The sequence below is a fragment of the Coregonus clupeaformis genome, chromosome 16 (assembly GCF_020615455.1).
Source record: "Coregonus clupeaformis isolate EN_2021a chromosome 16, ASM2061545v1, whole genome shotgun sequence".
Classification (NCBI taxonomy): Eukaryota; Metazoa; Chordata; class Actinopteri; order Salmoniformes; family Salmonidae; genus Coregonus; species Coregonus clupeaformis.
The window spans coordinates 48,878,834-48,894,762 of NC_059207.1; the positions used below are offsets into that span (position 1 = coordinate 48,878,834).

The following is a 15,929-nucleotide window of genomic DNA, read 5'->3' on the forward strand; positions in this document are numbered from 1 at the left end:
TGTCTGTCTGTCTGTTCAAATCAAATCAAATTGTATTGGTCACATGCGCCGAATACAACAGGTGCAGACATTACAGTGAAATGCTTACTTACAGCCCTTAACCAACAGTGCATTTAGTTTTAACAAAAAAAGTAAAATTAAAACAACAACAAAAAAAGTGTTGAGAAAAAAAGAGCAGAAGTAAAATAAAATAACAGTAGGGAGGCTATATATACAGGGGGGTACCGGTGCAGAGTCAATGTGCGGGGGCACCGGCTAGTTGAGATAGTTGAAGTAATATGTACATGTGGGTAGAGTTAAAGTGACTATGCATAAATAATTAACAGAGTAGCAGCAGCGTAAAAAGGATGGGGTGGGGGGGCAGTGCAAATAGTCCGGGTAGCCATGATTAGCTGTTCAGGAGTCTTATGGCTTGGGGGTAGAAGCTGTTGAGAAGTCTTTTGGACCTAGACTTGGCACTCCGGTACCGCTTGCCGTGCGGTAGCAGGGAGAACAGTCTATGACTAGGGTGGCTGGAGTCTTTGACAATTTTGAGGGCCTTCCTCTGACACCGCCTGGTATAGAGGTCCTGGATGGCAGGAAGCTTGGCCCCAGTGATGTACTGGGCACGTACGCACTACCCTTTGTAGTGCCTTGCGGTCGGAGGCCAAGCAGTTGCCATACCAGGCGGTGATGCAACCAGTCAGGATGCTCTCGATGGTGCAGCTGTATAATTTTTTGAGGATCTGAGGACCCATGCCAAATCTTTTCAGTCTCCTGAGGGGGAATAGGCTTTGTCGTGCCCTCTTCACGACTGTCTTGGTGTGTTTGGACCATGATAGTTCGTTGGTGATGTGGACATCAAGGAACTTGAAGCTCTCAACCTGTTCCACTACAGCCCCGTCGATGAGAATGGGGGCGTGCTCAGTCCTCTTTTTTTCCCTGTAGTCCACAATCATCTCCTTTGTCTTGGTCACGTTGAGGGAGAGGTTGTTGTCCTGGCACCACACGGCCAGGTCTCTGACCTCCTCCCTATAGGCTGTCTCATCGTTGTCGGTGATCAGGCCTACCACTGTTGTGTCGTCGGCAAACTTAATGATGGTGTTGGAGTCGTGCCTGGACATGCAGTCATGGGTGAACAGAGAGTACAGGAGGGGACTGAGCATGCACCCCTGAGCGGCCCCCGTGTTGAGGATCAGTGTGGCAGATGTGTTGTTACCTACCCTTACCACCTGGGGGCGGCCTGTCAGGAAGTCCAGGATCCAGTTGCAGAGGGATGTGTTTAGTCCCAGGATCCTTAGCTTAGTGATGAGCTTAGAGGGCACTATGGTGTTGAATGCTGAGCTGTAGTCAATGAATAGCATTCTCACGTAGGTGTTCCTCTTGTCCAGGTGGGGAAAGGGCAGTGTGGAGTGCAATAGATATTGCATCATCTGTGGATCTGTTGGGGGCGGTATGCAAATTGGAGTGGGTCTAGGGTTTCTGGGATAATGCTGTTGATGTGAGCCATGACCAGCCTTTCAAAGCACTTCATGGCTACAGACGTCAGTTCTACGGGTCGGTAGTCATTTAGGCAGGTTATCTTAGAGTCCTTGGGCACGGGGACTATGGTGGTCTGCTTGAAACATGTTGGTATTACAGACTCAGTCAGGGACATGTTAAAAATGTCAGTGAAGACACTTGCCAGTTGGTCAGCACATGCTCGGAGTACACGTCCTGGTAATCCGTCTGGCCCTGCGGATTACCAATCCGTCTGGCCCCTTGTGAATGTTGACCTGCTTAAAAGTCTTACTCACATCGACTACGGAGAGCGTGATCACATAGTCATCCGGAACAGCTGGTGCTCTCATGCATGCTTCAGTGTTGCTTGCCTCGAAGCGAGTATAGAAGTGGTTTAGCTTGTCTGGTAGGCTTGTGTCACTGGGCAGCTCGCGGCTGTGCTTCCCTTTGTAGTCTGTAATAGTTTTCAAGCCCTGCCACATCCGACGAGCGTCAGAGCCAGTGTAGTACGATTCAATCTTAGCCCTGTATTGACTCTTTGATGGTTCGTTGGAGGGCATAGCGGGATTTCTTATAAGCGTCCGGGTTAGAGTCCCGTTCCTTGAAAGCGGCAGCTCTACCCTTTAGCTCAGTGCGGATGTTTCCTGTAATCCATGGCTTCTGGTTGGGGTATGTACGTACGGTCACTGTGGGGACGACATCATCGATGCACTTATTGATGAAGCCAGTGACTGATGTGGTGTACTCCTCAATGCTGTCTGAAGAATCCCGAACATGTTCCAGTCTGTGCTAGCAAAACAGTCCTGTAGCTTAGCATCTGTGTCATCTGACCACTTTTTTTATTAACCGAGTCACTGGTGCTTCCTGCTTTAGTTTTTGCTTATAAGCAGGAATCAGGAGGATAGAGTTATGGTCAGATTTGCCAAATGGAGGGCGCAGGGAGAGCTTTTGTATGCGTCTCTGTGTGTGGAGTAAAGGTGGTCTAGAGTTTTTTTCCTCTGGTTGCACATTTAACATGCTGGTAGAAATTAGGTAGAATGGATTTAAGTTTCCCTGCATTAAAGTCCCCGGCCACTAGGAGCGCTGCATCTGGATGAGCATTTTCCTGTTGATTTATGGCCTTGTACAACTCATTCAGTGCAATCTTAATGCCAGCATTGGTTTGTGGTGGTAAATAGACAGCTATGAAAAATATAGATGAAAACTCTCTTGGTAAATAGTGTGGTCTACAGCTTATCAAAAGATACTCTACCTCAGGCGAGCAAAACCTCGAGACTTCCTTGGTATTTGATTTTGTGCACCAGCTGTTGTTTACAAATATACACAGACCACCACCCCTTGTCTTACCGGAGTCAGCCGTTCTATCCTGCCGATGTAGCGTATAGGCCGCTAGCTGTATGTTATTATTGTCGTCGTTCAGCCACGACTTGGTGAAACATAGGATATTACAGTTTTTAATGTCCCGTTGGTAGGATAACCGTAATCTTAGGTCATCCAATTTGTTATCCAATGATTGAAGATTGGCTAATAGGATTGATGGAAGAGGCAGTTTACTCGCTCGCCGTCGGATCCTTACAAGGCACCCCGATCTACGTCCACGATATCTCCGTCTCTTCCTCACGCGAATTACGGGGATTTGGGCCTTGTCGGGTGTCTGTATGATATCCTTTCGCGTCGCCTCGTTGAAGAAAAAATCTTCGTCCAATACGAGGTGAGTAATCGCTGTCCTGATATCCAGAAGCTCTTTTTGGTTATAAGAGACGATGGCAGAAACATTATGTACAAAATAAATTACAAATAACGCGGAAAAACACACATAATAGTACAAATGGTTAGAGGGCTGTAAAACGGCAGCCATCTTCTCCGGCGCTGTTCAGTCTGTCTGTCTGTCTGTCTGTCTGTGATACAGTTGTTCAGCTGGCTCCCTGCTGTGACAGAGTGAGTGCTCAGTGTAATGGCTGTCATGTTAAAACTAATGAAACAGTGGCATGACAAATAGCCCAATCGCTTGCTTCCTCTTTCTAAATTGAGTTAAAGGGTTTGGAGGGTAAGAAAGGCCAAGGTAAGGATAAATGTCCCCACTTCTGTCCCATCATTGAATCTAATTATCCAGTCTCTCCTCCGTCTTAAGGTCATATCCCCCATGTTGATGAGCTTTACCTTTCTCTTTAGCTATGTCACAGCATTAAAACCTCACCTGCATGAGAGAGAGAGAGAGAGAGAGAGAGAAGAGAGAGAGAGAGAGAGAGAGAAGAGAGAGAAGAGAGAGAGAGAGAGAGAGAGAGAGAAGAGAGAGAGAGAGAGAGAGAGAGAGAGAGAGAGAGAGAGAGAGAGAGAGAGGCTCCCAGATTGTCTCATTATGAGGTTATGTCAGACTGAACAAAGATCAGCAACAGAAACAAAGTACCCAGATTATTTGTAACATCATCCAGTACTGTACCTAGATGGCACTGATGTTAAGTGCTTGTTGACTGTTAGCCCTGTCATAGCTAGATAGAAAAACTGCTGATCTGATCCATTTTAATGAAGTTCAGACAGACTGAGATGGGAGACAAGAATCTCTCTCTCTTTCTCTCTCTTTCCCTCTCTCTCTCTACAATTTCTCCATCTGTTGTCAGCCCCTCAGTAACCATGTGTCAGAGCGACGACTGCCTTGCCTAAAGCTCTGAGATTAAAATTTTGCGAGAGAGAGAGAGAGGCTCCCCTGAAACTCTCATGAGTCTGACATTAAAGCGCTGCAGTGATCGGCAGGGGTAGCACTCGGGCTCGGCGCCGCGTGGCCTTTTGACAGGCCGCATCTCAAACTATTTTTGAAAAGGTGAAAGAAATGTGCTTCCAGCCCCGGCCTCCATCAAGGCACTACAACCTGCAGCACCTCCCATGGCACCCGCCCTGCATGAGCAATGGGGTACCAGTCTACCGCTGCTGGAGCGCTGTGTCTCTTGCTGCTGATGCATTCACTCTCATCACTCTCATCCTTCCTGCATTCAGGGGCCTCTGCTCTGTGATGAGTCATGAGAGAGACATTTATTTCTGTTAAACTTGAAATTGACATTCCTAAAATGACAAGAGAGTAACAGGTAGAAGAGCCAATTGAAAATGTTGCGCTATCTTCATCTAAATCTCACCCATAGATCTTGGTTTAACATCTAGGACACTTATGGAAGAGGATTCGTCCAGAGCCCAACTAGGGATACAGTCAGATAACAACATGTCAGACACCTAGAAGTTGTCACCATATCCATACAGTATACTGTATCACAGTTAGTTTACAGTAAATTCAATTCAGTGTCGTGATCACATCTGCCATGTTGTCCAGTTCATCTCTCCCCTTCCCTAGTGCATTTCTAATGGGAATATTTTATGTAAATGCTCAATTGAGTCACTCTACTTCCTATTCCAGCCACAGCTTACGTTGTCTTAATTGTTAATTGAGAAATATTGTCCCGGCAAAAAGAGAGTGTGATTGATCAACAGTGTGATCGTCTGCGTGGATTGTTTATGAACATAGAAAGGTGGTGAAGGTCCTCGGTTCATGCTAAATTAACCACGAGCCATCTGCCCCACTCAGATGGTGTATCTCGTGCTCAGTGACAGCTACAGTACAGCTCTGACTGCAGCAAAGCACCCGAGAGCTGAAAAAGCATATGCTTCCTCTGAAATATAAAAAAGGCAAGGGACACCGCTTAGATCATGCCAAATGGTCCAATAGTCCAGAACTACAGCCAGTTTCTTGGCTGTATTACATTTTTGGGGTTTATAAAACAGAACTCGTAATGAAAAACATCCCTCACTTGGGTGATCGCAAGAAACCTTACCCTCCCGTTGTCCTAGGGTCAAAATGACCCGCCACTGTGTTGAACCAACTTTATTTAATTTTTATATTTTGGGGGATCATTTGTGAGAAGGAGGCAGTGAGACTTTAAAGAAAAATTTAATAAAGTTGGTTTAACACAGTGGCGGGTCATTTTGACCCTAGGACAACGGGAGGGTTAAGAAACCTCAAACTAGTTGGCAAGGATTATATTAATGGATACGGAAATGCTGAGAACAAAATACGTTCTGGGTTATATATAAAACTAAAACTGAAAGCCTGCAACAAAAGAATGCCTTTATTGGATTTGCATACCACCGACTTGTTTCAACAAACATGTCTTCAACAGGGAAATTCTAAATAATGTGTATAAAGTCTGCAGTGTAAACACACATCCCCCTGTAGCTCTAAAATCCCCATCTATCTATTTCACCCATCTTCAAGCAACACAAAGTGCTGAAATAAAACCCTTGTTAAAAGCAATCTTGTTCAGTGAATCATGTGGCAGATAAGATTGCAATCTCTCAAAAAACAGTACACCAAAACGATGGGAAATAAATTGAGTGTAAATGGGTGACATTGTTATACTGATGGCTTTGTGTAATCTCCCACTCTCCCGGTTCTCTGCATATTGAATTGCCTCTCTTCCTCTGATGAAATATACGACAACTAGAACAAAAAACAGAGCCTTCCTTCCCCCTGTGCCCTATTGGAAAGGAGCTTGACCATCTCTGTGTAATTTGCCAGTCTCTGAGCCTGCCATTAAGGCAGTAAATGGCAGTAATATATCTATTTTAGGGTCAGGAGGGAGTGGGGATGGAAGCACACAGACAAGAAGAATTGCTTGTGAATTGTGATTGTAGGGCCCCGGGAGGAAGCTGCTGAAGCTGGTTGAGAGGACGTGCCAATTTACATCTCCCGGATACATCCCTCCAATTAACGATGCTGGGATGGAGTCCAGAGAAACACAATTTGTCTTCTACCCTTGGCCTGATTGACAGGGCTGGCTAGGGTGTAAATTAAACACTTTGGAGGGATATAGTCATATTCACTGATGCAATCATATCTAGGGCTTAGGCGGTCATGACATTTTGTCAGCCCGTCTCACATAAACATAAAACATTTTAGCATCTCCTGGTTTCCACACATAGCCTACAAGCCACTGATGCAGACATTTGGAACATCTACATTAAAAAAAGTAAAATCAATAAATGTAATATAGCCTACACCATCACAATAAATCCATTATTTATTTTAGCCTATTTCAGAAGAACAGAATAGCATACTCTGACATTATGTTAGGCCCTGATCTGGCTATGCCATATGACTGTGGGATACACTAGTTAATTTAGCAGACAAGATTTGCTTAGAATTCCGTGGCATTATTTTATATTATTTTATAATATGAAGAATACAATTGAACATAGCTGAATAAAATAGAAAGGATATTTTCTCCAACTGATTTCCGAGGGAGGGCGCACATGCGGCTATTCTGTGTTGAGCGGTTCACAAAGAAACAGGTCGTTCCTATATGTTTAATTTACAGTTATTTATGCAACTTTAGTTGTGATACAAATGTTGGGCTATATGTTTAGATTTTTAATACATTCTAAGGCTGCATGATGCGACTCTCATGATGATTTGAAAAAAGTTGTATGAAAGGCATGAGATCTGCTTTGTTTCTTGCACAGCCTGTACACACTTCATCAGTCTCTCATTCACTATTTGACAATCACTTGATAATATTCTCACCAGGCCTTGAATTTCCCGGCGGTATCCCCCTTGTGTGGCTGTAGTGCCCTTGGGCTGAATATAATCATTATAATTCCCTTCTCCCGGCTGCCAATCGCCGTACTCCGAAGCACCTCTCACTCACATGGCTCTCTCAGATATCTCAATTCTTATTAGCCAATGCCCGTTACGTGATCGTGTCCTTCTCACAGGCATCTCAGCTCCGAAGTAGGATACAAGTGAAGACAGACACATCGGGGACACAACTGCGCGTGTCCTTCTTATTGAATTCTGAGGCACATATTGAAGATGTTAGAAGAAGTGTCCACATTTACTTTTCGTCAGCCAACAAGATGAGTAGGCCTAATGAACAGCAAAAGCACTAGCCTACGTCAATCCACTATCCCCCATTGTACAAAAGTTACACCTATTTTAAATAAATATTCCGAACATACTCTGGGACAGTTGTTGGATGCGATAGATCCCAAATGAATACAACCACTCAAAAATAATAATATCAGAACGTTTGGCTTAAAATGTTGATAAACTATTAGGCTATTTCTTCACATTTTAAGCGCAACAATGCGAACATGGCAGTAGGCTATCAGCACGGATGTTCCAAAATGCAATCAATTAGCAGGAAAACACTGTTATCAAAATTGACCGCAAATGCAATGATGCATGTAATGCTTTATTATAAAGGTGCATTTTTATGGTGAAAATTATCTTCCCCAAACGTGAAACTCACTCGCCACCTATGTATGTCAGTTAGGCTCTACACCGGTTGTAAAGCGGATTAATATGCTTAATTGTAAGACGTTATTTGGCTACATTAGTTGTGATACAAACCTTATTAAACCATATAGGCCTCTGGCCTAGGCTACATGAGGTGTGCGACTATGATTTGAAAAAGTCAAGAGAGAAAAAAGGCATGTGCTGTTTCTCGCCTTACTGCACAAGCTGGGCATCATTCACAAGTGATATTCCATCATTCACAAGTGATAATAGTGTCACCCATTAGACTATTCTTAATTTAATCTTGTCTTTACATATAGTAACTAATATATGTGTTTAATTCGTTTTGATTTAGAATGGACCATTATAATGCACCTGTCTCAGAATAGGGGAAAAATACATGTAATCTATGCACTTAAATAGCAAAAGGAGGACGCTTTTCCCGTGGTTCATTTTCATGCCAGCCAGGTAGGCTATACTCCTTTTGTAAAGCGAAGCAATGTGCTTAATATTAGGAAAGTAGAGAAATAAATATATTAGGCCTAGCCTATAGAAAGCTGATGGGATCCTCTCTTTTGAATAGAGCCCATCAAAACTCTTGTTTTCTCACGCAATTGCATAGCCTATAGAAATGTTGCGCAACATGAGCTCATGGGCTCTCATGAAGTGTTTGATTTGATTTTTGATTACATTTGCATTGATTAGAGAGACAATATAGTGCTGAGTACCAGGCAGTTAGCAAGTTTAGTAGGCTACTAATGACCATCAGCAGCATCAGATCTCGGAGAAGCCTAGTTACCATGACGTGGAATTTGGCAGTCATGACTCGTGACCGCCGGTGTGGCGGTAATATGGTCACCGTAACAGCCCTAATCATATCAGATTGCATTAGATCTGCATGCAGCTGCTTAGACATGGGATCAGGAGGGACTGATTGATAAGCATGATGATGAGAGGAAGAAAGATGGCAGTTGTTCTATCAGGATGATGGGAGAGAATGTGCTTTAGTCTTTATTCTTCATTTGGATCGCCATTAGCTGATGCCATGACGACAGCTAGTCTTCCTGGGGTCCAACTTGTTCTTACCTTAACGTGCTCAATGAAAGTTTGCTAGAAGCCATTTGCAGTGTGTGCTCTGTTAGGATATGTTGCGTGTTAAAGAACATTCAAAAAGGCACTCGCACATCTGAGCTATCTTTGTTCCAGGTGCATAATAACTATTGAATAACAAGAAATAAAAGAGAAACCTGCACACTGCTCTTGCTAGTTTCACTGTTCTTTATTAAGCTTTACGTATCGGCCTCAAGGCCTTCGTCAGAGCTTTGGTGTGAGTGTTTGTAATTTCTATACATATGTAGACATTGCTCCACCCACATCCATTCAGTGCATCGAATGGCGTTGGAGTCAAGGAAAATAAAAATGTGTTTCCAAATTTAACAATGTGCATTTCATAAATATTCAAATAAAGTATGTACATAAAACGTAAAACCACAATGAGGACATCAACCTAGCAAGTACATTTTCATAATTCATAGTTTGGTACAGTGCAGGATAAAAACGCCATAGAGTAGGCTGAAGTGGTAAACGACAAGACTTCAGTTCATGTTCACATTTACAACATAACATGCATGGGAATAATGTCTGGAGGGTGAAAATCCCAAAACATTCTCTTTTATTCAGAGTATTATGTATATGACCTCCCTTGTCTGATATCTAGACCTCTATGTCACAGAATCTAAAAGGTAGAAATGTCATGTTTCTGGTCGTTAAAATGTAATGCTACAGAATAATCCCTGTTGTTTCTCGTGATTAAACTTCTATGTTCACTAATTCTCATGGACATTTAATCATGTTGATAACATGGGTGGAGGAGCACGTAATAATGTCGTTTATTTGGAACCGTTTTCCTGTATGTGGGTGGCACACAGATTTTAATGATGAAATGCCCATGCATGTTATGCTGTAAATGTGAACATGAACTTAAGTCTTGTCGTTAACCACTTCAGCCTACTCTATGACGTTTTTATCCTGCACTGTACCAAACAATTTATGAAACTGTACTTGCTAGGTTGATGTCCTCATTGTGGTTTAACAGACGTGTTTAATACGTTTTATGTATACACTTAATTTGAATATTTATGAAATGCACATTGATATATTTGGTAACACATTTTTATTTTCCTTCAATGCACTAAATGGATGTGGGTAGAGCAATGTCAACATATGGGTGCAAATTACAAACACTCACACCAAAGCTCTGACGAAGGCCTTGAGGCCGATACGTAAAGCTTAATAAAGAACAGTGATACTAGCAAGAGCAGTGTGCAGGTTTCTATTTTCTTTCTTTTTAAAGAACATTAAAAACATAAAAAACTTCAAGTACAACTGAATCAAGTGAGTGCTGGCCCCTATTTTTATATTTTGATGAGGATTGGTTCTATGACAGACAAAGCTAAGGCTCACCATGATAAACCAGTCCAGTCCTCCTTTCTGCTCAGTAAGCAGTTCTGTTATAGACTAAGCAAACGAGACATAGAGAAGATTAAATCTCCTTACATAGTGTTAGTTACAACAAAATGGTCTGGGTTGCACTGCAGTCTGCAGTCTCAGGATGCGTCCGAAATAGTACCCCTATTCCCTATATAGGGCACTACTTTCATGGGCCCTGTTCAAAAGTAGTGCACTAAATAGGGAATAGGGTGCCATTTGGGCGCATACAGACTCAGTGACATGATGAGTGTGGATGGAGGGAGAAAAAAAAGATAGAAGATAAAAGCAAGAGCAATTGTATGTGTGTCATCAGTCCACAGCGCTAGCGAGCTTACAGTGAGGAAGCCCCCAGGAGAACTGCCATTATCTGCCTGTGCACTGGAAACAAGAAAATGGTACACTCTCCTCTTCTCGCTTTCTCTTGTTATAAATGACTGCAGTGCTCCAGTCTAGATAGAACAATGTCTCTTAGACTCAGTCAGTGGTCCAACACTTTGGCACAGAATCTCACAGCAACAGACAGTATTATATTCAAATTGAATGTAGCTAATGGACCTCCTCCATAACCCAAAGCTATATAAACATTTTAGATGATAATAGTAAGAATAATAAGAAATAAGTAATTATTTCTTAGAAGGAAAAGAAGAACTTAGAAGTAGAATCTATATTTATATTTTAGATTATAATAATAAGAATAAGAAAAGTTGTTGCTCTTTTACAAGGGACACTCGCACCATTTATCATCTTCTGTAACTTCCAAAAAAACGACTTCGTAAGAAAAAGAGCATCAATAGCATTCCCTGAAACAGACTGCAGCAATTCAGGGGGAAAGTTGCCTACTGTACATCATGAACTAACTGAGATAGGTTGGACTGTCTTGGATCTTGTTTACATGTTCCCTACATTACATTAATTGATGTATGGAGGTGAGGTGGACTTTGTCCCAAATGGCACCCTGTTCCTTATATAGTGCAATACTTTTGACCAGAGCCCTATGGGCCTTGGTCAAAAGTATTGCATTATATAAGAAATAGGGTGTCATTTGGGACTCAGCCCGTGGTGATGTGTTAAAGGGATTAACTATCCAATAAAATGTCCCTAATCCACATACCACTCTATCAGCTCCTCTGTTGTGACAGGATGTCTGCGTCTCAAATGACACCCTATTCCTAATATAGTGGACTACTTTTTACAATGGCCCATAGGTCTCTGGTCAAAAGTAGTACCCTATAGGGAATAGGGTGCCATTTGGGACGCACTCGATGAGTCAATAGGTTCTACCTTATCAAGTCCTCTAAAGGTAAAATCGTTGACGTTATACAATCAATACGCTGATGTACTATACAGTCTTAGTTTACACTCCATACTGTACAGCACCATCAGATTACATAAGCCCCTATGGTATAGACCACTTTGAGGTACTTTATGCAGGTATAGTTATTCCTTTCAGCTCCTAGTGGAGCAGAGTGCCTCATATGCAGGTATAGCTAGCTATGAAACATACAGATTACACAAACTCCTATGTTATAGCCTAGACCACTTTAAGGTGCTGTATAGTGTTTACAGGTAGCTAGCTATGAAACATTTACACACGTCCTTTAGAGCAGGGGTGGGCAACATTGATGGGTAAAACAATCAGTGACTTACATAAAAAGAGAATAACTGCTGATGCACAACCAATTTCTGAAATTGCACCTTGTTTATTCTACTATTCTAACTCACACCAGTATTTTTTTTTTGGGGGGATTGATCCGAGGGCATGCGGCCAGTTGCCCATCCCTGCTTTAGAGGCAGGCTCCATGAAGAGGCAGTACATTAGGTAGCCTAGCTCTACAAAGCTCCATGAAGTCTCAGCTCTGTGGGGAAATCTGAAACCCAGAGCACATGGCTGAACCCAGATGATCATAGAGTGAGGTTAGTAGGGTTTAGGATGGGTAACAAACAGAGGGTGAAATGGGAGCACAGATGGAGGAGTGTGGGGGGATGGTGGTGATAAAGCAAAACAATAAACAAAAGGTTGTATTGGCTGTTGGTAAATCAGAGCTGAGAGAGAGAGAGAGAGAGAGAGAGAGAGAGAGAGAGAGAGAGAGAGAGAGAGAGAGAGAGAGAGAGAGAGAGAGAGAGAGAGAGAGAGAGAGAGAGAGAGAGAGAGAGAGACAGAGAGAGAGAGAGAGAGAGAGAGAGAGAGAGAGAGAGAGAGACAGAGACAGAGAGACAGAGAGAGAGAGAGAGAGAGAGAGAGATAGAGACAGAGAGACAGAGACAGAGAGAGAAAGTGTGAGAGAGAGAGTGTGTGAGAGAGAGAGAGACAGAGAGAGAGAGAGAGAGAGAGAGAGAGAGAGAGAGAGAGAGAGAGAGAGAGAGAGAGAGAGAGAGAGAGAGAGAGAGAGAGAGAGAGAAGTGGGCAGGTCCTCCCCTGGAGGGTCTTCCTCTATAGTACACAGCGCAGATTACTAATGGGTTGGTCAAAAGTAGTGCACTATAGGGAATAAGGTGCCATTTGGGACACAGAATATACACGGCAGAGTGCTCTCACAAACTCCATTCTCAGAAACAACACCACTACCGTGCTGTATAACCACCGACCAATGTACAGGAATCTCTCAAAATTTTAAATCACCTCCCAATAGGTATTCAATGAATATTTCATCACCTGCTTGAAAACCTTCAGTCAGAACCACCAGATATCCATCTACAGCTGTTTGTTTAATAGCCATCCAACATCAGACAACACAGTGCGCAAGAACAGGACAAAAACAAAGAAAGACCAAGAAAAAAGACAACAACAAAAAATAGTGCTATTTCATTCGGCGGAGGGCCGTGGTCACAGAGAAGGAGAGAAAAGAGGAAATAGTAGAAGTGCTCTAGGTAGTAGCTCTTTGTGTGAAAGATGGGCCTGCCAGCATGGCTCTGCAGTCCTATGAATTAAGCAGCTCAGCCCATCCCTACCTGCTGTGCCCTGGCTGCCCCTGCTCCCCCTTCCCTCTCCATCCCCATCCACACAATGCTACTTCTGCCTGTTAGGATGATTTGCATCTTCATTACTAATTGATAATCGCCTGAGAAAAACGCTCATTAGGCTGTGAGTGCTGAATACTGCATCTCCATGCTGACATTTCCAGCCTCCTATAATGACTATAGTTATGTTGGCGAAACACTCTGGCTTTGAGTTATGGCTCATCTATTTCACAGAGAATAGGCAAGTCCTCAGTCCGTAAGCGGAGCCTGTATGGGAGGAAGCATTCAAGAGATATTCAGGGACCGTCTGAAAAAAGAGCACTGCTTTAGGAGAAGTACGAGGCATTACACTTAACTTGAAACGATCACGCAGTTCAAAGTGTCGAGTGGGCAAGGACTCAAGTTAATATCAATCGTGAATATTCATGAATCCCGATCAATAACTCCAAATAACCCCACACAGGGCATACTACATGATGACAAAGTACTATATTGGTGCTTTTCAATTGAGACTTACCCCGACACCAGTGGGCCGCCAGTGTTTTATGTTCATGTAAGCTCTAGTGTTATTGTGTTTCCATCAGGAGTGTGACACTAAAGACTTGTGGCGAGCAGAATCAACAACCTCTGCATCATTCAAGACTGTTGGTTTGTGAGAAGGTGTTCAAGTTCACACTTAGCCATTGTTATGTAAATGCTAGCTGATAAGTACCCAGAGCGTTGCCTTGGCTTCCAGTTAGAGCAGGTGCGCCGAAGCCATGGCCCAGTGAGACACGGGTGCCAGCCCACATAGATAGAAACGAAAAGTCTGAGCTTTTGGGTAAAACACTGGGGTAAATCCTCAATGGAAATGCGACATCTGTGACACATGGACAAAATAAGAAGAAGTGTGTACATTCCTCCTCATACTCATGCATCTCAGTGATTGGACAACACAGTGCATTTTACATTTAGGTCAGTTAGTCAGTGCATTCAACTAAGGTAGCTAAGACAACAACATATCACAGTCATTGCAAGTAAAACCTTCCTAAAAAAACACAGCTATCCCTGAGAACGTGCAGGTGAAGCCTCCCAATTCATCCCTGGCAATGCAGAGCCCATCAACCAGTCCTAAGTAGAAATAACCAGCCTTGGAGTTAGGAGTAGGACTTGGACTAGGCTATATCTTCAATCAGATGTGACTGGGCAGCACGGTGCCTCCCCGTTCGTCCCTTATAAAGCAGAGCCAACCAATCAGCCGTAAGTATCAATCAGGCCTAGAGTACATCTCCAATCAGATGTGACTGAATAGAGATACAGTACATCTCACTGATTGGATGGCACAGTGCAGGTCCCCGACAACGCAGAGCCAACCTAAATAAGACCAGAGCCAATCTAAATAAGACCAGAGCCAATCTAAATAAGACCAGAGCCAATCTAAATAAGACCAGAGCCAATCTAAATAAGACCAGGAGTTAAGGAGGCTAAGCTACATCTCCAATCGGACATGACTGAAGAGACATCCGACATTATGTCTGCTCATTCACTACTTAACTTTACAACCCTCTGTGTACCACAGCACTGCAGCAGCCTGCTGCTGTAATCATATTCTGTCATTGTTATTGAAATATTGTGGGTAGGAGACAATAAGAGAGAAAGAGAGCACCATTTCCCCTCCCCACTCCAAAATTAACAGCCCGAAACAGGCTTGTCATGTCCAGGTACTTAAGAGACGCTGAGCCTCTCCACTGTAGCTCTCTTTGGTTGGCATAGAAGCAGACACTAGCCAAGTCAAGAGGGATGCATGCAACACAGCCAGAGAAATAGGAGTCTCACATTAACATCAGAGGATAGTGGACCTCCTTAGCCCCCCATTTAATAACTGATAATGCCATACTAAAGAGCGTAACAAATGCCATAAAGTGTACAAATGAATGTAATATATTGACCCCATCTTGACATTTGCTGTGCTATCTCAAGATGTAGGTATCACAAATGGTGAGTCAGTCCTTCCAAAAGTGGTTTTGCATTGAATTCAGCTGATACTGATATATTATCTATTACATGAGGAATACAGAACTGAAAAGTTAATTTGTGTTTTGTATTTTCCCCTAGACCTACTTCCAAGGCTTCAAACATCACATACTGCACATACAGTACTGTACATGCATATTTCTTCATACTGGATGTACTATAGATTTGAGATACACTCTAGTAGACATTAGGGCTGGGAATCGCCAGGGACCTCATGATACGATATTATCACGATACTTAGGTGCTGATACGATATGTATTGCAATTCTCATGATTCTATCTGCATTGCGATTCGATAATGTGATTTTGTTGCACTTCAATGTTTCAAACATATTGCTCACCAGATGTCTGCTGCAGAGGGACAAGAGAGAGCCATGAGAAAACGAGTTTTGATCAGTCATGGAAATAAAAGTGCTGAAAACAAATTGGCAAATTATTTTTTTGTGTAATTTTTACCCCCCTTTTTTCTTCCCAATTTCGTGACCACGATCTTGTCTCATCACTGCAACTCCCCAACGGACTCGGGAGAGGTGAAGGTCGAGTCACGCGTCCTCCGAAACATGACCCGCCAAGCCACGCTTCTTAACACCCGCTCGCTTAACCCGGAAGCCAGCTGCACCAATGTGTCGGATGAAACACTGTTCAACTGACGACCGAAGTCAGCCTGCAGGCGCCCGGCCCGCCACAAGGAGTCGCTAGAGCACGATGA

At 43.1% G+C, this 15,929-nt stretch overlaps 1 protein-coding gene across 1 annotated transcript in view; it reads right to left on the reverse strand.

Moving 5' to 3' along the window:
• The window catches only part of LOC121585045 (zinc finger matrin-type protein 4-like), a 135,801-nt gene that overhangs the window by 27,673 nt on the left and 92,199 nt on the right, over positions 1–15,929 (reverse strand). The window lies entirely within an intron of this gene.